The sequence below is a fragment of the Corvus kubaryi genome, unplaced genomic scaffold (assembly GCF_017639235.1).
Source record: "Corvus kubaryi isolate FWS band 111438036 unplaced genomic scaffold, C.kubaryi_AGA036_p1.0 split1-37173, whole genome shotgun sequence".
Classification (NCBI taxonomy): Eukaryota; Metazoa; Chordata; class Aves; order Passeriformes; family Corvidae; genus Corvus; species Corvus kubaryi.
In genome coordinates, this window is record NW_024582074.1 from 528,038 (window position 1) to 552,038 (window position 24,001).

General features: G+C 47.9%; 1 long non-coding RNA gene across 1 annotated transcript; it reads right to left on the minus strand.

Moving 5' to 3' along the window:
* Nucleotides 1–306: 306 nt before the first annotated feature.
* On the minus strand, nt 307–23,648 carry LOC121676869. The gene is made up of 3 exons (XR_006020639.1): nt 20,905–23,648; nt 14,653–14,655; nt 307–319 (listed from the first exon to the last, which is right to left on the minus strand). It is a non-coding gene; the product is annotated as an uncharacterized LOC121676869 (long non-coding RNA).
* Nucleotides 23,649–24,001: the final 353 nt, after the last annotated feature.

Below are 24,001 nucleotides of genomic sequence, written 5' to 3' on the forward strand. Positions count from 1 at the left end.
TTTCTGCCAACATTCCAGATTCCAGTGTCCCTCTGCCCTGCAGGTAAAACACTGATTCATTCCCAAAGCTGTTTGGGTCAGCTCTGCCCTGCCAAGGACGGAATGCCTCTGCCACGTCCTTGAGGCCAATCCTGTCCCTTCTGTCACGGGGGACCTCTTGGGCCCTATGGCTTTATCCCTCCGGGGCTGTAAGGACTCTGCCATCACCTTTGCCTTCACCTTTTCCTCATCTCTTCTTACATACACTTGCTGTATATTTCTAACCAATTCATCCAGGGGCTTATTCAGCCCTTCCTCTAGCTCCCACCCCTGCTACTGCCTGTGGGTACTCATTCTCCCACAGCTCAAAATCATTTGTTTCTGCAGTGACAAAAAAAAATCCTCAAAAGAAAATCCTAATCTTTCCACATACAATCTGCATTTCCCAGGTATTCCTTCCTCCTCCTCTTTGTCTAGACTCATTAGTCTTTCACAGTCCCAGACTTTCAAAAAAGCACCACAATCTGGTTGACGAGAGGGAGTAATGAAGAACATGGCTTTGTCCTGGCATATTTTTCTGTGCAAGACATCTATCCAGATGTTTCATCCTTGCAAGGCTGTAATGGGTGCAGTGGTACTTGGACCCGAGAAGGAAGGTGCAGAGAGCAGCACAATCTGACGGTGCTTTGCAGGTTGTAATGGAACGAGGACTGCCGCTTGAATGTCGTGCAAATACTAGTTTCCACAAGTTTCCACAAGCAAGCTCCTGGAATGCTTTTTGTCCTTTTACAGTTCTCTGTGCGAGACGTAGCCTAATAGCTTTCCGTTTAGATTCAGAATACAAGAGAAGCAGAACGTGGTGGTACGTAGTGCTAAGAATGAAAGTGCATGACACCGGCGTGTTTCGGCAGAAGCGATGCACTGGGGTGACTCGCTGCCGGCACAGTGTTCTGTGCAAGAAGTAGACAACAATTTGCCTCCGGGAGAAGGAAAGCGCGACGTGTTACAAAAGGCGAAGAAGGAAGCCGCAGAGCACCGGGCTTCTGTGCACAGTGTACCGAATTGCAGAAGGCTGGCAAAAGCTCATTCACGATCAGAGGAAGCTGAGAATGCTGTTGCTGCTTCAAAAAGTAATGTGCAGAGGCTGGACTCCTTCAGACTACATGGAGAAAAGCCCTTTCCTACACCTTCAGTGTTACAGATTCCAAGGAGGTAAAGCTCACACAAAAGCACACGTCCAAAGAGAAGGGGTTCTTAGAGTACCCTCTTCTCCTAGCAGCCTTGAAGCTGAGCACAACAGACTGCAGCAGAGCACCTTCTTTGTCAGACAGACGTCATGTCACTTTTTTCAGTCTCGCAACTCCATCGCCAATGTCCAGCAGCTGCTCTCATTGAAACAGACTCTAGAAGTAAAAGCTAGTGCTGGGCTGCACCTTCCCTTATGTTGCTGTACATCAGATGCATGGAATTCACCTGTGCATTCTGTCCTACCCTCCTCCACTGCACCTAGCATCCTCTTGTCTGAGTCTCAGGTCCTAATGTTAAGGACAATTGTTTTCCACAGAGGGCTCGAAGAGGAATAGGTGGCAGCACAAGTAACTAGTGTTGAACTTTTCTCTTGTGGCTTCTACTGTGACTTTGGCAGGCAAGCGAGTGGCAGCCATGGTCCTCTTCGTGCCGCCTGTACGCTGCGCGCACAAGCCTGGTGATCTGCGGCTTCATTCTTTGCCTTTTGTAACATTGTGCTTTCCTTCTCCCTGAGGCGAATCGTTGTCTACTTCTCACACAGAACACTGTGCCGGCAGCCTGTGAGTGATTGAGACACAGACCTAGACTGGCAGGAAATATAAATAGTTTATGCAAAAGAAATGATCTGGTTTTATACACTTTTTTAAGGCGCAGTATTTCCTTACATGGTAATTCTCGCTAGGTGACCTATCCCATGTTGCCACGTCAGCAACACACTTTCTAAATGTCCTTCTATGGGGTGATCACATGGTGTTCACCCATCTGTCAGCTGCCGGCAGGCTCCTCTCCATAGGAGTCTGCCGTGTGACACCTCCTCCTTCCAGGGTCCAGTGGAGACAAGCCTCTCTGTGCCACCATGTGCTCCTTTGTGCTGCCGTGTGCTTCTTTGTGCTGCCAAGTGCTCCTGGAGGCGCATCCCACAGCCCGCAGCTCAACTCTATCTTATCTCTCCCCACAGCAGCCAAACGCCCCAGCGTACTGCTTCTGCCAGAACATGCCTAGGGCCATGTACTTTCCTTCTAAGTGCTACGCTTCATACCCTGACATTCTGCCTCTCTTGTATTCTGAATCTAAAGGGAAAACTTCTCGGCTATGTCTCGCACAGAGAACTATGCCAGGAAAACAAGCTCGACTGGAGCTTGCTTGTGGAAACTTGTATTTGCATCACAATCAAGGGGCAGGCCTCATGCTTTTACAAGCTGCAATGCACCTGTGCTGCTCTCTGCACCTTCCTTCTCAGCTCCAAGTATCACCATGCCCATTACAGCCTTGCAAGGACCAAAGATCTGGATAGACGTCTCGGACAGAAAAATATGCCAGGACAAAGCCATGTTCTTCATTACCCCTTCTTGTCACCCAGATTGTGGTGCTGTGCTGAAAGTCTTGGAGATAGAAAGACTAATGCAGCAAGTGCTTCTCTCCTCGCACATTTGGCTGAGCAAGTTAGACTTGGTGAAGCAGGAAGAGCATGATTATACCTATGGCTGAGGAAAAGCTTGCACAGCACACTGTGGATGGGTGCAGTATAACATGCTGAAAAGGGGCAAAACTGAATGCCATCAGTGGGCTTCAGTTCTGTACAGTGCACATCAGGTGAAGAATGAAGCCACAGAGTACGGAGCTTGTGTACTAAATTGCTAAAGTCTAGCTAAAGGCTTGTTCACAATTCGAGTCAGCTTAGAATGCTCTGGAAGCTTGAAAAAGTAACACTCAACCATTACACTCCATCACACTATGAGTAGATAAGCACTTTCCTACATCTTCTGTGCTGCGGCTTTGTCCCAGTTTGAGACAAATTAAGGGAAATGCTCTGGAAGGAACATCTCCTCCAAAGAAGACAGGTTTCAGCTGCCCCTCCCCCACAGGTTCGGGAAGAAATTCCTCGGAGGAAAGTGAAAACGAAGTTATTTATTTAACAAGCAGAGTGCACACAGGCATGGAAAAAGAATAATGCTAAATAATAAAACCTCTCGATGTGGAGAGAACCTAGTAAAATTCAAAGTCCTTTGTAGGCATGGCTCTGCTCTCTCTCTCTCCGGAGCTGAGGTTCGGTGTGGGCCCCTCCTGGCCACCGTATAGGGCCTCCCGGTGATGTTCTGGTGTTGCTGAACAGTCCAAAAGAGAAGAAGAAGAAACCAAAGTCCCAGGGAAAAAACTTTCTTGCCTCAGCTAGCAGACTAGCTAAAAAGCTAAGGAGTTTAACTCTCTTTCTCTCTCCTGAGAAAAGGCACCGAGAGCTTGGAAAAGCAGGAAAAGTTCTTCTCCCTGCCACAGCAGTGAGAGAATGCAGGGAAGTCTATATGTCCTTGAGATACAAACTGCTCAGCTTTATTTTCTCCCTTACTGTTGGACCCAGCTTAAAGGCACAGAAAGGCACAGGATTCATGTCTGGTATAGGGCAGACAATAGGGAATACAGTATCATATAATTACGCCAGGACAAGCACCTAGAGCTCACACAGAAGGAAGTGTCAGGACAGAAGGGGTTCTTAAAGTACTCTCCTCTCTAAGCAGCCTTGAAACTGTGCACAACACACTGTGGCTCTGCACCTTCCTTCTCAGATAGATGTGCCATCAGATTTTTCACTCTTGCTCCTCAGTTGTGGACATCCAGCACCTGCTCCAATAGAAAAAGGCTCTATAAGTAAAAGCCAGTGCTGGGCTGCACTTTCCTCTTGCGGCACGAAAGCCACATCGAACTCATCAGTGCACTCTGTCCTTCCCTTCTCCATTGCATCCTACCATGGTGTTCTCTGCATCTCGGAGTGGAAAGATAAGTGTGATTGTTTACACATACAGCTGGAAGAGGACTAGGTAGCGGCACAAGTAGCTGTCATTGAACTTCCCTGTTGCGACTGCTAGCATGAATTCGGCCACACTCTTCTTGCAGTTTGTATGGTGAGCACACAAGCACACAAGTGCTCTGTGGCTACCTTCTTCGCCTTATGTGCACTGGACAGAATTGAAGCCCACTGATTGCATTCACCTTTGCCGCTTTTTAGCCTGTTTACTGCAAGTATCCACAGTATGCTGTGCATGGTTTTTCCTAATCTATAGGTACAATCATATTTTTTCAGTTTTGCAGAGTCCAAACTGTCCATCTAGCTCTTGCTCAGCCAAATGTGCGAGGAGAGAAGCACTTGCTGCATTAGTCTTTCTATCTCCAAGAGTTTCAACACTGCACCACCATCTGGGAGATGAGAAGGAGTAATGAAAAACGTGGTTTTGTCCTGGCACACTATACTGTGTGAGAGGTCTATCTGGATCTTTGGTCCTTGTGATGTCTTAGTATGCACAGTTCGCTGAGAAGGAATGTACAGACAGCACAGCTTTGCAGGTTGTAAAGAGGACTGCCCCTTGAATGTGGTGCAAATACAAGTTTCCACTAGTTTTGGAGGCAAGCTCCAGCCAAGCTTGTTGTCCTGGTACAGTTCTCTGTGCGAGACATAGCGGAAAATCTTTCTGTTTAGATTCAGAATAAAAGAGAGGCAGAATGTGGGGATTCGAAGTGTAGCACTGAGAAGGAAAGTGCATGGCCCAGGCATGTGTCAGCAGAACAGTTCACTAGAGTGCTTCACTGCCGGCACAGTGTTCTCTGCAAGAAGCAGAAAACTATTTGCCTCCAGGAGGATAAATATGTGACATATTACAAAAGGCGAAGAAGGAAGCCACAGAGCACCAGGTGTCCTGGGTTGCAGTGTATTCTATTACCATCCTCATGAGCTGTTGAAATCAGGTGGGGCAGTGTTTCCTTGCCTCCTCTCCCCAGACTATCTTGCTGTTAATGGCCCATCATTGTCCTGCTGCATGACTCACAGATAACTCCCTCCGAACTATCTTCTGTTAATGAGCCTAATCAACACTTGGCCTCATGACTCATTACCCCATTGTGCGATGCTCCACCCAGAGGGAGGAACCAAGCATCCCATCGTGGATATAATCTGAGACTGAACACCAGAGACAATCCTTCCCACTGGATTTCCAGGGGACAGGAGCTACATAGCCACCACTGGACCTTCTGAGGAGGAGCAGACCCTTTTTCTACAGGATCGCCACTTCGGGAGGAATGCAGCCACCATTCTACCAGACTGCTACCACCACCCTGACTAACAGGGTGCCAGGTTGTATCTTGACTCTGTCAGTTTAACGCAGTGTTACCCGCTTTTATTGTTTTTTCTTTCCCCCTCCTTTTATTTCCCTATTAAATTGTTATTCTGACTTGGTGTCTCCCACTAGTTTGTTTTCAAACTAGTACGCCAGGCTTGTGTGCGCAGCATACAGGCTGAAAGAGGAGCATGGCTGCCACTCGCTTGCCTGCTGAATTCAAGTTAGCAGTCATAATGAGGAAGTTCAAAAACAGCTACTTGTGCTGCTACCTATTCCTCTTCCAGCCCTATGTGGAAACAATTGCACTTAGGTTTCAACACCGAGATGTAGAGAACACAATGGTAGATGCAGCGGAGGAGGGAAGGACAGAGTGCACTTGTGAGTGGGATGTGGCTTACGAGCAGCAAGAGGGAGGTGCAGCTCAGCACTGGCTTTTACTTCTAGAGCCTTTTTAGGGGAGCAGCTGTTGGACGTTTGCAAGGGAGCTGCAAGAGTGAAAAATGGTAAGGTCCATGTATGTGACAAGGAAGGTGTTTAGTCCCAGTATGCTGTGGGCAATTTAAACTCTGCTAGGAGAAGGATGTTCTTCAGAAACATCTTTTGTCCTTCCTGTGGGATATAGCTGCCTAGACTCAGCAACACGGAAGGTGTGTGAAAGTGATTGCGCTGTGAATATCAGGTTTCACAGGGCAGAGGAAAGGTCAGCAAATGATTCCGGTCCTGGCACATCTCTCAGTCTGGACTTATAGCTGTAACACTGCACTGTAGCAATGGAATATGATGATGCTATATATATAGTTGAGAAGGAAAGTGCAAATCACTACTGTGTTTCTCTACCTTAGAGACGGCAAGGGGGCTGTGAGAGCCAGCACCAGCTTTTTGTTCTAGAAGATTTTTCATTGGGAGCAGTTGCTGGATGGTTTGGAGGGGGTTTGGGAGCTGCGAAATTGAGAGGGTAAGGTGGTACATAGAGTTGGAGAGAAAAGGCATCTCTCCAGAGAGTTTGATGCATTTCAGAGGCTGCGAGTTACATGTTGCACAGCTGATTGCACAGAAAAGGTTCTCAAAGAAGGAGGTGGAGCTGGAATTGCTTTTTCTTTTGCAGCCTATACACTGCACAGCCAACAACAAAACGATTCCTCTTCCTTTCCCGCTACATGCAGCACTACCGTCTTTCAAGTCTCCAAGAGTCAGGATGCACAGCAGAGCTCTTCCACTGACTTCTCCCGCATGAATGGGGCCGGGCCAGAAAAGCACTTGCCTTTTTTCCTGGGCACTGACAGCGCTCATCAAAACAACCACATGATGGCGCTGTGGACCTGCAGAAGAGGGAAACCCACCTTGCCCGGTTCCAAACCACCCCGAGGGCAGAACCAATTTGGAATCGTCCCTGCTCTCTAATCTACTGCATCAGGACAAAAAGATTTCGCTGATCTTCCAAGTGCAAACTCTCCTTTGCACCACTCTCAAAGCGCAACATGAACTCCTTTGCCCTAACAAATCTTTTCACTCTCGCAGAGGCTGGCCACAAACTTAGAAATATCCGGCAGAAACAGAGCTCACAAAAGTGCCAGCTGAGCAAGCTCTTGCTGCCTACAACTTCAACTGCACCCATTAAACTACCAGCACACGCCTTGCTATCAGCACTTTCCTTCTCAGCTCTATGTACCATGCTAAGCCTTCAGCCTCACATAGTCAGGATCCAAAGGGAACGGCCCCAGGGACTGCTGACACGCTAAAGGTAGCAGGACAAAAAGCTCAACAGCTTGGCATTTGCATTCCCACTGACAGTTCAACAACTCCAATTCCGAGAACTACCCATTTGGAAAAGCCTTTAAATTCCCTGAGAGCACCCAATGTGCACATCCAAACTTGCTTTCTTTGCCAAAGAGAGAAACTATAAGTCTGTCTCCTAAGAAATGGCGTCTCCTCCTCCAAAATACAAAACATCGAGGGACTGATCCCATACTAAGGTGCCAGAACAGGGTAGGGTTGGGAGGCAAAGTGGGGAGTGGCCATGCAAAGTCCCTTTCAACTGTTGAGACAAGCAACCTGCTGGAACTGCTCAGCACAGGGGATTGCGGGAAGGTCAGCGGACGCAGCGTGCGAAGGCGTCAGGTAGGGCACGAGGACGGCGCGGGGGTCACTGTCAGGTGATAGAGTGGGGCTGGGCTTTGTGGCACGCGTTTGCCAGGGCTCGGGTTCCCGGCTGAGATGAAGCGCACCATTGGGCCATTGGGATTTTAAACAGTGTAAGAGCAGAGATAGCCTTGAAAAGAGACTTTCAGATTCTGCTGTCTTTTCCGGGGGCAGGGATTTTCTGCAGAGCTTGCTTCCCACTACTTTCTTCCCCACCTACTCAGGGTCTGCTTTTGAGGTGGCAGTGAGTGTAGGAAAGGGACACCTCCCAGTGGGACATTTCTGGCTCAGCTCTAGACAAAAATGTGAGGGGCAAACTGACTGGCACTGGGCTTTGGGCCTGGAAGCTGCCAAAGGCAGGCCCCTCAGGGAGCTGGGGGGTGGCACAGCCCTGGCTGTTTCCCAGAGAGGGCTGGCTTCGCAAAGGGGCTCAGTCTTTCCTAGCACAGGGAGCTGCAGCATGTGGGGAACGAATCCCTTCCATCCTCCTGCCCGAGGGCGTCCCTCCGGGAGCAGCCGTGCTCCAGGCCATGACTGTCACCTGCATACCTAAGGACTCAGATTGGGTGTTAGGTGCCAACAGTGCTGGCAGAGACAGAGGTATGCGTGCCCATGGAAGTGCCCATGGCACTGTCTGCATGCTGTCCCTGCTGCTTCTCCTCCAGCCGCCGGTGGGGGTGGGTAGGAGCTCCCAGCTACCTGCTGCTGCAGCCAGGGGCCCACCAGCACACTGCGGGGGCTCATGGAAGTCAAAGGCCTTTGTGAGACAGCAGGGCCGCACGGAACCCACAGTGGGCTGTGCCCCCGTGGCACCCAGGAGACCTCTTGTGACGCTGTGGATCTTAATGGATCCACTGGATCCACCGTGACACCGCGGAAGCAGAGGGAACCCTGGAGACCATGGGGACGCTATGGAAGCGGACGGAACCCAGACTCCTCTGTGACACAACCTCAGGGAACCCTGGAGATGGTGGTGACGCTACGGAATCTGACGGAACCCTGGGGACCACTGTGACACCACGGAACCTAGGGGAAACCAAGGAAACGATTGCGCTAACCTTTAGGCTCTGAGATTTAGACAACACAATGGTAGAATGCAGCGGAGGAGGGAAGGACAGAGTGCACCGGTGAGTTGAATGTGGCTTACGAGCAGCAAGAGGAAGGTGCAGCCTAGCAGTGGCTTTGTCTCCTAGAGCCTTTTGCTACGGGGCAGCTGCTGGACGTTTGCAAGGGAGCTGCGAGAGTGAAAAATGTGATGGCATGTCTACCTGAGAAAAGGAAGGTACAGAGCCGCAGTGTGTTGTGCACAATCTCAAGGCTGCCTGGAGAAGTGGTACTTCAAGAACGCCTTCTGTTCTTACGCGTGCTTCTGGGTGATCTATAGCTGCTTGGTGCAAGAAATGTTCATGCAACGCTGAAGTTGTAAGAAAGTGCTTATCTCCATGTTTTGTGAATGAAGTCCAACAGCTGCGCGGTACTGTTTCAAGCTGCAAGAGCATTCTCAGCTGACTCTTATTGTGAACGAGCTTTTGCTGGACTTTTGCAATTAGGTACGCTGCGCACACAAGCCCGGTGCCCTGCAAGCTTCGTTCTTCCCCTTATGTGATCTGGAGAGAACTGAAGCCCAGTGATGGCGTTAAAATTTGCCGCTGTGTGCCGTGCACGCTTCTTCCTCAGCTCGGGGTACAATGACACTCTTTCCGTTTCACAGAGTCCAAACTGTCCATCTAGCTCTCGCTCAGCCAAATGTGTCAGGAGAGAAGCGCTTGCTGGGTAAGTCTTTCTGTCTCCAAGACTTTCAGCACAGCATCACAATCTGAGTGACGAGAAGGAGTCATGAGGAACACGTCTTTGTCCTGGCACATTTTTCTGTGATAGACCTCTAAAGTCACCTTTAGTCTTTGCAAGGCTGTAATATGCAAGGTGCTACTTCCAGCTGAGCCGGACCATGCAGAGAGCAGCACTATGTGACGGCACTTTGCAGGTTGTAAAGGAACGAGGACTGTCCCATGACTGTGGTGCAAATACAAATTTCCACAACATCCAACAAGTTTCGGAGGCAAGCTCCAGGCCAGTTGGTAGTCCTGGTACAGTTCTCTGTGCGACATGTAGCCGAGAAGGTTTCCGTTTTGATTCAGAATGCAAGAAAGGCAAAATGTGGTGGTAGGTAGCGCAGTGTAGAAGTGCATGGCTCCAGGTGTGTTTTGGCAGAAGCAGTGTGCTGGGGCTCCCATCTGTGGTCACAGCGTTCAGTGCAAGAAGTAGATGACAATTCCCCTCCAGGAGGAGGAAGGCACAACGTGTTACACAAGGTGAAGAAAGAAGCTGCAGAGCACCGGGCTTGTGTGCGTGCAGCATACAGGCGGCAAGAAGAGCGTGCTTGCCCCTGGCTTGCCTGCCGAATTCACGGTTGAAGCTGCAAGAGGAATTTTCAACAGCAGCTTCTTGTGCTGCCACCTATTCCTCTTCCAGCCCTTCATGGAAAACAGTTGTCTTTAACATTAGGACCTGAGCCTCAGACAACAGGATGCTAGATGCAGTGGAGGAAGGAAGGACAGAATGCACAGGTGAGTTCCATGCGTCTGATGTACAGCAACATAAGGGAAGGTGCAGTCCAGCACTAGCTTTTACTTCTAGACTATGTTTCGATGAAAGCAGCTACTGGACATTGGCGACGGAGCTGCGGGACTGAAAGGCGTGATAACACATCTGCCTGAGAAAGATGGTACACTGCTGCAGTCTGTTGTGCTCAGCTTCAAGGCTGCTAGGAGAAGAGGGTACTCTAAGAACCCCTTCTCTTTGGACGTGTGCTTTTGTGTGAGCTCTACCTCCTTGGACTCTGCCACACTGAAGGTGTAGGAAAGGGCTTTTCTCCATGTACTGTGAAGGAGTCCAACTGCTGCACGGTAGTTTTGGAAGCAGCAACAACATTCTCAGCTGCCTCTGGTTGTGAATGAGCTTTTGCTGGACTTTTGCAATTCCGTATGCTGCACACACATGCCCGGTGTTCTGCGGCTTCCTTCTTCTCGTTTTGTAACACGTCGTGCTTTCCTCCTCCCATGATGCCTTTTTATGGTCTTAAAATCAAGAGTCAAACACGGTTAGAAGGGGAAAAGGGATTTTACCTTGGTATTTATTTTAAGGATCCTTAGGTATACACGTCCAGGTCATATGCATCGAAATGCAGACCACCAAATGCTCCCCCCCCCCCCAAAAGATTTGGTATAACATTATAGGTCTTACAAATTAGCATATCTCTCAAAGATTCCCCAATGAGAGGCTCAAGTGAGCCCCCCTCCCCAAGGGGGGGCTTCCTGGATGGTTCTATCTTAGTTTATAGAATGTGTTCTGGAGAGGACCTTGGGGTCTGGGGCACACTGATCCCTAACTACGAAGCTTCTAAAATGTTTAGTCTCTCAGCTTGGCAAACAAGTCCAATAATGTAGGCAAAAAGCACTAAGACTACAGAAGTTGTAAAAAAGGTATAACAGGGTGTCATAGGTTAGCAAGCGTAGTCCCGGAAGGGACGTCCTTGCTAAGGGGTGCTTACAGTTTCCTCTGGGAACTGACAGAACCTATCAGCTGGCCAGTTTGAATATGGACAATTCTCTAAGCCACTTAAAGTTGTGATCACCTCTGTGATCCACATTTAAGAATAGGCAAACTCCCCCTCCAAGCTCTCTCTCGTTTCCGGCGCTGGGACAAGTGGCTGCAGGCCCCGTGTGGGGGCCAGCGGGCCCGGCCAGGCCCTGCCTGGGCCAGGCCGGGCCGGGCCACGGCCATCCTGAAGCCATGGACCTGTTCCAGCCATGGAACCCCCCCCCACTGCCTTGCCGTGGGCAGCCGGAGCGGCTCGGCTCTCCCCCCTCTCCACTGCGATAAGAAAAATTCAACATTCCAGCTGCAAAGCTGCAAGGCCGAGGTGAGATTAACCCTTTTATTGCTGTGAAGAGCTGAAAACCTGAGGGAAGAGAGAGAGGAGATGCTTAAAGCTGAAATTCTGTTGTGAAGCTATGATATATCAGAGTATCCTGTTGTAATTTCATGAAGATATGGGGGGTGGAGTGTTCAACTCGTGAGCAAAAGCACCTGCGCTGAGATAGGCAGATGCTGACGCAGCTGTAATTTCATGAGAAGTTTGGACAGGGAGAGATGAACCAGATGAGGACTTTTGCTCCAAACGGGAAAGGAGAAAACCTCAGTCCGTAGAGATGAACCAGATGAGGACTTTTGCTCCAAACGGGAAAGGAGGAAACCTCAGTCCGTAGAGATGAACCAGATGAGGACTTTTGCTCCGAACGGGAAAGGAGAAAACCTCAGTCCGTAGAGATGCTCCCAGAGATAGTCCTAAAGATGAAGATGATGAAGACCCTTTGCTCCCAGGGAAGGAGAAGGGCCTCTGTTTTTGTTTCTGAACGGCTCAACCTTAAAATTGTACCCCAAAAAACTTCAAGAGTGGACCCTCGAAGGCAGTTGCGGGAAAAGCTGCAAGTCGGGGGAAAGGACTCACACGCAGGCAGAGAGACTCCTCTTCCTAAATGGACTGAACGATATTTGGAAGTGGGCGGCTGTCTCGTTGTGATAATGTTTTCATAGCATGAGCAAGAAGAGACTTCTCTTTCTAAATGGACTGAACAAGGTTATTATGGAAGTGGTAAACAGACTGAACATCTTAAGGGTTGTCTTTTCACATTGTCAGTGGGAGAAGGGAGGAAGGTGGGGGGAGGAGGAGAGTTCTGAAGGTGGTATAATTTTTTTTCCTTCTTCTTTTAGGTCTGTTAATAAACTTCTTTATATTCTTTCAAGTTTGGTGCCTGTTTTGCATTTCTCCTAATTCTTATCTCACAGCAGATAAACAGTAATGAGTATTTTGGACCAAACCACTACACAGGGGTATAAAAGAAAAGGCAAAAAATCTTCATGGCATCATTTCCCCCCTTTTAGAGACTAACAAAACTCTATCTTGTCTAGTCTCCACTCTATTATTTACCCGCAGAACTGGTTTACACAACCGGCTGTTCCACAGGCAATTACACAGATTATAACTACAATTACCACTATTATGAATATTTCTTTTACCCAGGCCCAGTTTGGTAACCATGAGGTGAGGGTATCAAAAATATGATCAAAATTTTAGATGTTATTTCTAGAAGCTACTTCATGTAGAATTTGAGTTCCCTTCCAAATTTCATCCAAATCTTTCTTAATTCTCCCACTTTGGTCCACATAAGAACCTTGGACACATTTTAGATCACAGTCTTATGCAAATCGTGGGATGAACCCTGAACTATGGTTACCAGTTAGGCAAAGAGCAAACATATGAAAAACAGTTTAAATTGCATCTTTTTGATTTGTATCAGTCTCTGTCTTCTTGGTGATTTCAGGAGCAGAAGCTTTCTTCGCCCTGGAGTAATGAATCCACGGTCCCTTGCCAGCAACCTTGACCGCAGTAAAACTCGTCAGCAAAACTTGGAATGGAATAGCCAGAGATCTGCCGGGTTGAACCACGCTTCTCACAGAGATATGATGGAACTCCGTTTATTCTATTGTCAGTCCCATAGTTATACCCTAATTCCCCAAGCACGCATAAGCAAGCTCCATACTATTGGATCACAGCTACTGTTCATGCGGCCCTTAATAACAAGCGATTGGTTACAGATTAATATGCACACGACTAACATAAGTCTTCCTCTTTCCGTGGTCAGCATCCTCCTCCCCAACATCCTGTTGACTTGCCACATCAGCATTGCTCTTCTCCTTTTTCCTTAGTCAAGGACAGTTCACTAATATAGCTTGGATTGTGCATGTATACATGTCCCTGTTCACCCAGCCATTTCTCTACAATTACCCCTTTTTCTTCTTGTGCAAGCCAAGCTCGATGAGCAACGTTCTCTAAAGCTTTCAGTATGCACCCAAAACCACAACAAAATATTATTGCCACAATTACTAGTATAGCTAGCAGGCGTAATCCTTCTTGTACTAGATTTCCCAACCACCCTGTCAGACCGAGTGAAGCCAGCCACTCAGAAAAGCTGTCTGTATGGATCCATATCTTCTGGAAAGCATCTTGCAGCTCTGAGAGCTGTTGATGGATACTCTGGGAATGGTCTGATAGGTTCATACAACACATACCTTCAAACTCTTCGCAACCATGCACGTGAGCTAGCAGTAAAAAATCAATCACGGCGCGATTTTGTAATACAGCATGCCTAATGCTATCTACATGGGTTAAAAGCTCCTCTAATATATGGGAAGTCTTATTAAATTCCTTTTCCGACCAACAAGCCAATTTTTTCAGGTTATTATAGTTATGAGCTGCAGCACCACCTGGGCTAAAAATAGGTGGTATAAATGCACTCAAACTCATAATATTTACTTGATCTTTACAGTCTTTATCAAATGTGGAAACACTATGCTGGTATCTATTTCGCATCCTATTTTTCCAACCTTTTGATACTGTAATGTTTTTCCATGCTCGTATAGAAGGGGCAAACATAGTTAGCTTTCCCAGGTAGCAAGGACCCCCAATCGGATTATGTGGAATCCCATTCCATGCTCTATCTCCACATACCAAAAACACTCCAGGAGGTAAAATCTTTTCTCCGGTTGTGTCAATAGACTCGGCTCCTCCAAGCATGGCCAACACGTTCCAACCTCCGATGGAGTGTCCTGATACGTTCTGTTTCCATGGAAAGGAGGCCATGCCCTGTCATGCCTGATAGTCCTCCCAAGAATCTCCAAAAAAGAAAACCCCAGACCCGTTGGCATATTGCATTGGAGGCACCGCATTGGAACAGTTGGTCCATTGGGTTATGTTAACAAGCGTACTGGGAAAAAGGGACCCATAAAGCTGTAGCTCTTGAAGAGGCAAGGTTGCAATTCTTGTTAAATTAGCAACAATACGGGTTTGCTGTAAGGAGTGCCGATAACTAAACCAACAACCTAAGCACTCGCCCCGGTTTCTTTTGTTTTGCATATGTTGCTCCACCTCCTCATTGATTTTCTTTATATCTGTCACCCATTTTTGAAACGTATCCTTGAGTGAGATCCATGGCACGCCAATTAGACATGTGCGAAATGGATCTGCTGCCGACCCCATGGCCAGACAGAAATCTGTCTGGTTCGCCTGGTTCGCCCACGTTACCCACACGTTTTCTCTTTCTGACACTGAAGTTCTCACAGCCTTATTCATGGTGTGTTGGGTGGAGTCGCGGGAGACAAGCCTCACGGCATTGTGGTCAGCAAGTCTCGTTTATTGTAATAATCTACACATACTTATAGTACTACTAATTAGCTCATACATATTGCAAAAGCTGAGCTCCTTATTGGTGGGAGCTATTCCATGAGATCACTGTGGTCTTATCTTTTCTCTTCCATATGGTTTCTTTCTGCTAACTTATCTGGACTCACATCCTGCTATCCGCACAACCTCCCACTCAGGGATTCAGTGTCCTTGCCAAGTCTGCATCTTTACTAAGCCTGCTATGTCATCATGACCTTTGCTTTTTAGCCATTCTTCAGAAAAACTCTCAACACTTCCCCCGTTTTCTTTTTGCATGATCATAGTCACATTGACTGACTTCAAAATTAAATTTTTTACACATGACATTATACAGCTAAGCATAAGTAAACCAAGCAAAACAATGATTAGCAATAGCATTAAAGATTTGATCACACTTTTCATCCATCCTTCTAAGCCCATCCACTCTGTAAGTCCTTCTAATCTGAAAAATCCGGAGTCTTTCTTTATTTTTTGGGAGTGTTCGATCAAATTCTTAATTTCGGCGTGGATGGACTTAGAATGATCCTCAAGATCCATGCAGCACATTCCTTCAAAGTCTTCACAGCCATGGCCGTGGGCTAAGAGTAAAAAATCTATAGCTGCTCTATTTTGAAGCAGGGCGTGCTGGACTGAACTCAGGTCTTCTGCAAGTTCAGACAACACTCGGCTGGTACCGTTTGCTTGTTTAACTACTCAACATGTCAGTTTTTCTAAGTGACGATGGGCTCGTGCCGCAGCTGCACCAGGAACAAAAAGGGAGGTAAAAAGCACTTCTAATTTGCTCCATAACGTGAGGTCATCCTCACATTCAGATGTTATAGTTTCTGCTAAAGACCTCTTCCATCGTATTCGGTGTGTAGCATTAGGATGGTGCTGTGGAAGTGCAAGACTCAGTTGGCCAAAGGTACAGGGCCCGCCTACAGGCTTGGATGGGATACCTGACCAGGCACGATTCCCACAAATTAGGAAAAACCCTCTGGGTAACTTTCAAGGGAAAAACGTTCCAGGGGCTGCAAGAGATCGATTTCTCACGGTAATGTTGCACCATTCTAAGTCCCACTGTGAAGCATTGCCAACAGGATTAATCAAGGTGGGGTTGGATGTATTCATTTGACAGCCCCTAAGGTTGCCCTCTTGGCATAAATTGCGTGAACTATTAATATAGATACAGGCTGTAGCGTTAAGGGAATCAACTAGTTCTATTTCTTGTGGCTCAGGGCCCACCGGGAGTCTATCATCCCAGATATCATAGTTTAGTAGGCCATGAATAATATTTTTTGTGGAATTCAACGGCCAAATAGGTTTGAGCTGCTTCTGGGTCTCGATTACAAAGTTGCGCCATGTATTTTCTGTTAAAGGTACTCCAACTAAGCATGTTAAAAATGGAGTACTGGGTGTGGCTAAGGAGGCACAGAATGTTGTGGTGTTTAATTCGCGTGCCAAGGAAACCCAGATATTATCTCTAGGGTCAAACACCTTAGGAGGGTAGGGAAGGTTGTGACCCATTACTGAGCCTGCGATTAGCAGCACGATGCTTAAACCGCCGGCAAACATGATCCCACTTTCTTGGTTCAACTTGCCACTGAATGGGGACCCCGATGTTTAGTTGGCAGGAGGATTGCAAAACTACAGAGTAACTATCTGCTAAGATCTTTTTTGCTAAATGCTGTACTGACCACGCTAATTCTCTTAGTCTCAGATCTTCAAGATTTTCAACTAATTGCAAACTGTCAATGATATTTTTGCCTGTGAGTTGTACTAATGCTCCTTGAGCCGTCTCACGGTGCCAGTGAAAACTGCAAGACTGACACCAAAACCCTTCTGATAGATGTCGCTGGTGGACCCACCACTGTAAATTACAACCTCCGCAAAACAATCTTACCCACGCCTTATGATCACTACAATTACATGCAAAGCAAGCAGATTGGCAAAAGCATAAAAAATGTCTCTGCAGATGTGGAAGGAGATGATCCTCTATCTCCTGTTCAGATTCCACAAGGAAGGTAACGCGAAACCGTTGCTCAACTTCCTGCAGGATTTGTGAGATCTTCTTCTGTACTCTTCTTTCCTTCCTCTGTTGTGGGTTGCTCATCAGTGACAACAGGCTTAGTCCATTTAGCTGGAACCCATAGGGGACAGTTGGCACAAAGTAGGTGAGTTTTTCATCCCTTGTGGCAATACAGTCCATTCAAATCGCCTGGCTGGTTCTCCTTTATTCAGGGCAGGTAAGGTAAAGGTGGAGCGCTTGGTGTCATCTGGATGCAATGGAATAGTAAAAAAGCAGTCCTTGAGATCTATAATTAAAAGAGGCCAATTTTGGGGCAACATAGCCGGGTTGGGGAGACCAGGTTGTAGCGCCCCCATAAATTCCGATGAATTCGACGAATGTGACCGGGTGTCCCACAGCGATAACACTTCATGGGCCACCTGGAGCTGGGCGAGGACGTGCTGCTGCCGCTTGGAGAGGAGCAAGGGCTGCCATAACCTGATTTTGAGAGCTGATAGCCTGTTCTTTAAGCCCTTCACCTAATTTTTCTAAAGCTTGTGCTAAGAATAGTTGCGAGCCAGTGGGCATGGTCGCAGCTTTTTCTAAAAGTTGCTGGACAGTCCAATCCCCTGGGGTGGAAGTAATAAGGGCACGGGTGGCCTGATTGCTATTTTGTAAAAGGCATTGCTTAAGCAACGGGTCATGCATATGCTCTTGAACCCCAGCTTTTGAAATGGCTTCCATAACTTTGTCAACAAAAGAGCCTAGAGACTCCTCTCTGCCTTGTTTGATGCTCATATACATCGGGATTCCACCTGGGGCTCGGACCTTATCCATTGCTTTCTTAGCAACTGCCATAGCTTCCCGTAGCTTGGCAGGTCCTAGTGCCGCTTGGGCTTCTACTCTCATGTGATCCCCTTCACCCATGAGCTCAGCTACTGTAACACCTGTCAAGGGATCTGCCGCTGGCCTGGGGACAGCAGCAGTAATAGCAGCTTCCTCCCTCCAGCGAGCTTCAAAAAGCAGTCACTGATGCGGGGTATACATAAGCTTAGTAATGCCTTTAATGTCAGCAGGAAGAAGGGTAAAAGCGTTAAAAATATAATCAAGCATCTGTTTAACTGGTTCACTGGTGACACTGTAATTCCCCACCGTTGCTCTTAGCTGCGCTCGCAGCTTCTAATCAAGATTAATCACCTGCGCAATACTGCCACCTCCTGGCGGATTCGGGACAAATAAAACAGGGAACGCCATGCTGTCTTGTGCAGCCGCTAGCATATCAGAATCACCCTTTTGTAAGCCGTCACGAGCAACTGCAGCCCAGAGTTTTCTATGGCCCCCAGCCATGGCCTCCGCGAGGTCAGACTCTGCCCCAGGGACAGGCTCAGGGCTAACAAAGGGGTTTCGCGAACGAGAACAGTCCGGCGGAGACAGGTGAGGCAAGGGCGGTGGAGGAGCAGGCTGCGGCGGCTCCCGAGCCGACTCAAGCGGCGGGGGGGGCCGCGGCGGAGCAGGCTGCAGCAAGGAAGGCGTAGGAGGAGTAGGAGGTGGGGGGAGGGGAGGCGCGGAAGGTGACTCAGAGGCAAGAGCCTCAGGCGGGATTTGAACTGTAGCAAAGGTGGGGGGGTTAGGTGGGCCAGAGAAAACAGAGGCACTGTGATCGCCGTAATGACGGTTCCGATCCTGAGCAATCTTAATTTTTTCTGCCGCTTTTTTCTCTGCCTGTACCATTAAAAGTTCATTGTGGACAACTCTCTATAGTTTAGAAATCTTTTTAGCTGGCTTATCGTCATCTAAGACAAGATCCCAAAGTTTATCACCATACGCGCGCCACTGACTTAATTCATGAATGGAGTGGGGGTCAGTGAAAAAACTATAAGAGCACGCATGCATTAAAAGAACGGGGAGGTCTTTCTCAAGATCAATTCCTTTAAAATTACGCTTAAGCAAAAAAGTTTTAAAAAGTTCCTGTGCTGCTTGCCTTTCCATACTTACGGTACCGTAGCTAGCTCTCCAGGCTTCGGCAGCACGTATCGGCGAGCCCGCCTGTGCGGTCGCTCGGGCGCGGAGGTGATAGGCACGATGCGGCTGGGTGCTGCATTTTTGCCGTACGCAACCTCTTTCGCCGTCCTTCTAGCTGCAGGACCCGAACCCAACGCAACTCCCCGTCGCATAAGGGCAACTTCTCCTGTTCGGGCACCAGATGTTGGGTGGAGTCGCGGGAGACAAGCCTCACGGCATTGTGGTCAGCAAGTCTCGTTTATTGTAATAATCTACACATACTTATAGTACTACTAATTAGCTCATACATATTGCAAAAGCTGAGCTCCTTATTGGTGGGAGCTATTCCATGAGATCACTGTGGTCTTATCTTTTCTCTTCCATATGGTTTCTTTCTGCTAACTTATCTGGACTCACATCCTGCTATCCGCACAACCTCCCATTCAGGGATTCAGTGTCCTTGCCAAGTCTGCATCTTTACTAAGCCTGCTATGTCATCATGACCTTTGCTTTTTAGCCATTCTTCAGAAAGACTCTCAACAATGGTGAAAGTACCTGAGAGGAGGAGCCACATGTAGGGCACCATGCCTGGGTTACAGTGGTCTTTTTACTCACTTGCAGATATCTGATGGCTTCTTTCCCTGCCCACACTTCCAAGCTTAGTAAAAATTCGTGTGGATCCCTAAATGAACTAACTCTAATCTGTTGTGGTGGAATTCCAAGCACGGTAGACGCACACTGCCTAAAACTTCTTGTCTTAGGCACTTGATAACATTCTTGGCATAAACTACCTCGCTCGTCTACATTCCAACTTCCCCTAATAAGCTCTTCCCCACAGCCCCCACAGCACAAGCGCAAGCATAAGCTATTATAACAGCGTAAACAATTTCTGCGGTGATTAGCATGAACACTTGGTGACTGTTCCCAGACTCTGAGTGGTTGTCCAAATGTGAGGTCATCAGCCACCAAATGAAAGTTCGCTTCCCAAAGGTTGGGAACATCTGGTGTAGGTGCCACGTCCTGGCTCAGTCAGTAATGCACTCGCTGAAGCCTTTCGTGTCGACAGCAGGACTGGGAGCAGTCTTGGTCCATCTGCTAGGAACCCATATCGGTCCGGTATCTGTAGAAACACAACTATAACCTCGACCATTAAATAACAATGGAGCTGGCCCCTCCCATTGTACAAATTTGTACCCCTGGGATGGCTTGTAACTTAATACGGCTGCTATGTGTGATTACAGGGAGCTGTTCAGCATCTCCTGCCAAACTCAAAAAATTTAGAGTGAACAGTACGTGTTGCAGCCTAACCACAGGATCTGTTTGCTCAGTACCCTTCTGTTTAGCTAAATACTCTTTGATTGTCGGATGGGCCCGTTCTATGATAGCCTGTCCTGTAGGCACATGAGGAGTGCCAGTACTATGTTTAACACCCCACAGTTGTAAGAACTTCTGCACTCGACTCCCCACATAAGCTGGCCCATTATCAGTCTTTAAGGAGTCTGGTATACCCATAATGGCAAAACACGCAGTCAGATGGCGAATCACATGGATTGCCTTCTCTCCTGACTGTGCAGTAGCCCATATCATTTTAGAAAAGGTGTCTATAGTGACATGCACATATTTTAAATGCCCAAATGCAGGCACATGTGACATCCATTTGCCACAGTTCGCACGCCTGCAGCCCTCTTGGGTTTACTTCGAGGCCTAAACTTGAGCCGTGCTGGCTACACTGTGGGCAGGCCCTCACAATCCCATGTACATCAGTGTTAGTAATGCAGAACTGTCTTTGAAAGTCCTTTGTGGATTGGTGGAACATAGCATGACTGTTACGGGCTGCTGCAAAAGAGTCCTGAGGTGCCTTCAATAGTGGGCTAACCAAGGCATCAGCTCAGGCATTGCCTTCGCCTAATCCTCGGTCGGAGAGGTGGCTTCTGATGTGTAGTATGCTGCATGGCTCAGTTGGATCACTTGCCACACTTTAAAGAACAACTGTCCAAGACATGGGTTGCTGGGTGGTTTAATCAAAGCGTCCTCGATTCTCATCACTACACCCACCACGTATAGTGAATCGGATACCACATTCAATGGTTCTCCACTGTATTAGTTCCCACACTACTGCAGCTAATTCGAGTGTCTGTAATGAGTCCTGATCAGTTCCATACAGCAGGTGATGCTTCCATGTGGTCCCCTCTAGCCACGTGCAGGCAGCTTTTCTACTTTGTTTGCCTGCATCAGTAAATACCGTACATCCCTCTACAGGACGCTTGGACACCTTTGCAGTCTCAAGCCACAGTTTTTTTCCTAACATTTGGAGTCACGCATCCTTTGGGTTATCTCCGGGGTAGGCCAGTAATGCCAGTGGTTCAGAGTGTTGCAACATCCATTCTTTCGACTCTGCTTTCAGAGGTAAAGCTATGAATGCAGGTTCCATAGCACCAATTTCAAGAGTCCTAGTCCTGGCTTTGTGAATCAAGTGGGCCCAAATGCTCATCGGAGGTGTGTGTGAAGTAAACACCCATTCCAATAGGGCAAATTTGTCATCTGGAATTTTCGGTCGCTTTGTTGTCGCTTTGTCAAATGCCCATGCTTCTTCTTGTTGTCGCTGCAGCCTGGCACTAGATTGTGTTATCAACAGGGTCATTTCCCCCTTTTTCTTTTTGCCAGGCTGGCCATTGACAGAGCATTGCAAAAGGGGAAATTTCTTAGTTAAATACAAGCACCCCATGGGTTCATCTGGGAAGCAGCAACCTGCAAAGGCATCTGTTATCTTGTTCCCAGATGCTGCAAAAAGCGATGCTGATCGTCGCTAAGCTGGACAGGGCATTGAGGAAAGGTACCGTGTAATAGTGGCATTAATGGAGCTATTTCATCATTCCGGAGCCCCGTTATGTTGTGTACCCATTGTAAGTCACCTATTAAAGTCTGATCATCGTGTAGGCTGGTGACATCAGTGGCAAGAGGCACCTTTTGAGGGTGTACGGAGCTAGAGGTAAGCACCCATCCCAAATACTTCCAGGAGCTTGATCGTTGCACTTTTTCTGGTGCCACCACAAGGTCTCTGTTGTGTAGCAATTGAGTGATGTAAGAAACATCTTCATCAGTAAAGGGTTGTTGCCGACAAAACAGAATATTGTCCATGTAATGGTAGATGATGGTGGCAGAAAAGTGCTCTCGAACTGGTTCCAATGCCCAATGCAGGTATAAATGGCACGTAGTGGGAGAGTTTTTCATGCCTTGAGGCAGGACGATCCACTCATATCTTTCTGTTGGGGCGCTTTTCTTGACAGAGGGCACTGTGAAAGCAAAGCGCATAGTATCTTCGGATCACAAGGGAATAGTGAAAAAACAGTCCTTAAGATCAATAACCAAAATTTCCCAGTCTCGAAGCAACATAGTAGAAGATGGCATGCCAGGCTGGAGGGCGCCCATAGGCCACATTTGTTCATTTACTGCACGTAGATCATGCAAAAGGCGCCACTTTCCAGATTTTTTAGGAATTACAAAGATGGGTGTATTCCATGGACTAATAGAGAGCTTTATGTGGCCTGCTGGCAATTGCTCATGTATCAGGTGCTTAGCAATTTTGAGCCACTCCTCATTTAGAGGCCACTGCTCTACCCACACAGGCTCATCAGCTTTCCATGGAATTCTCAGGGTAGGCGGCTGATCTGCAGTGGCCGCACCTAACAAGGTGTTGGCACATTTGATGTGTCCCCAATCTGGCTGAGGATGTCTCGTCCAATGAGACCTCCTAAGCCTCCTGGAAGAGTCATGACATATGGGCAAAGAGTAACTTCTTGCCCTTCTGGCATCTTTATTGCTTGCAAACTGCGTGTGGGGGTGGTTCCTCCCCCTACGCCCTGTACCACATCAATTGCAGGGCACAGAGGCCACCGTTGAGGCCAATTGTCTCTGCTGATGATCGTAACATCAGCGCCTGTATCCATCATTGCAGTAATTTGATGCGCCTCAGTGTCATTTAACATGGTCATAGTGACTATGGGCCGAACTTTCATTTGCTGTGCAAGATTGACCACTGTTTCCCCGGTGGACCCAAAGCCACAGTCTTTTTGATAAGGACAGGTATGAATTTCCTCTCCTGTGGGCTTGTCTATAAACATGAGCTGAGCAATCCATTGTCCCGCTTTAATGGTAAGAGGGGGAAACAAAGTATAAGCACAAATCGTAATTTCTCTGGTGTAATCGGCATCAATGACCCCTGGTAAGACTATCAGTCCAGCAAGTCCTGTTGATGATCTCCCTAATAGCAATGCACCAAATGAACTGTCCACTTCTACCACGGGGCCGAAAACACCCGTGGGAATTTTGTGGACAGTGCTGTCTTTCAAGGTGGCATTCACTGCTGCTGCCAAATCGACTCCCAGGCTTCCCCTGGTGGAGGGGAGGGGAACGCTGATGCCTGGCGACTACTTGTGTCCTGGCGCGGTAAGGCCTCACGCTGGATTTCTCTTTTTTTGACCTCTTGCATACAGTTGTAGAAGGGGTATCGTTTTGGCATTGGTCACACCATACAGCCACTTTGCAAATGCGATGAAAATGTTATTTTTGGCCACAGTGAAAGCAAGTTCCTGGCTTGTCTCCTTGTGATTTAGCACCCATCTTTGTAACTGCGGCAGCCAGAAGCTTCGTAGCAGGTTTTACAGCCTCTGCTACCATACTGGCCGTAACTTGTCCTTGTTGTTGTTGTACTGCTCGATTGTCTAGCTTGAGCATATCACTTACTTCCGCACCCCTTGGAAGGATGGCAAGGACACGTTTTGTGTTTGGATTGGCTCCTTCAAACACCAACAACTTAAACATACTCTGCTTCACGTCTTCTGTCATGTCTGATTGGTTTGGCCAGAGCTTGCCAAAGCCTGTCGATGAAATGTAAGTATCCTTCGGAATGGCCCTGCCGAATGGTGGAGAAGCTGGGTTGGGGCCAGGAATCCGGTACCGTGTTGAAAGCTTGGCAGGCAAGCTGTTCTGACAGATGATGTACGGGAAGTGGGTACTGAAGCTGCACTTGTAAATGTCCATATACTCTGGACCCGGTCAACATGTCTGGCTTAATACCATATAGAGGTTCATTCTGCTGTCGTGGACGATTGGCCTCCATCTGGGCTAATCTTTTCCATTCTTGTTCCCAGTGAAGGAACTGGGAGGGTGTCAACAGAAGCCTTGCCAGATTAGTGCTGTCTGTAGGACAGTTAGTGTCTGCTGTAAAAATCCAATCCAAGGCCATGCGGGCGGCCTCTG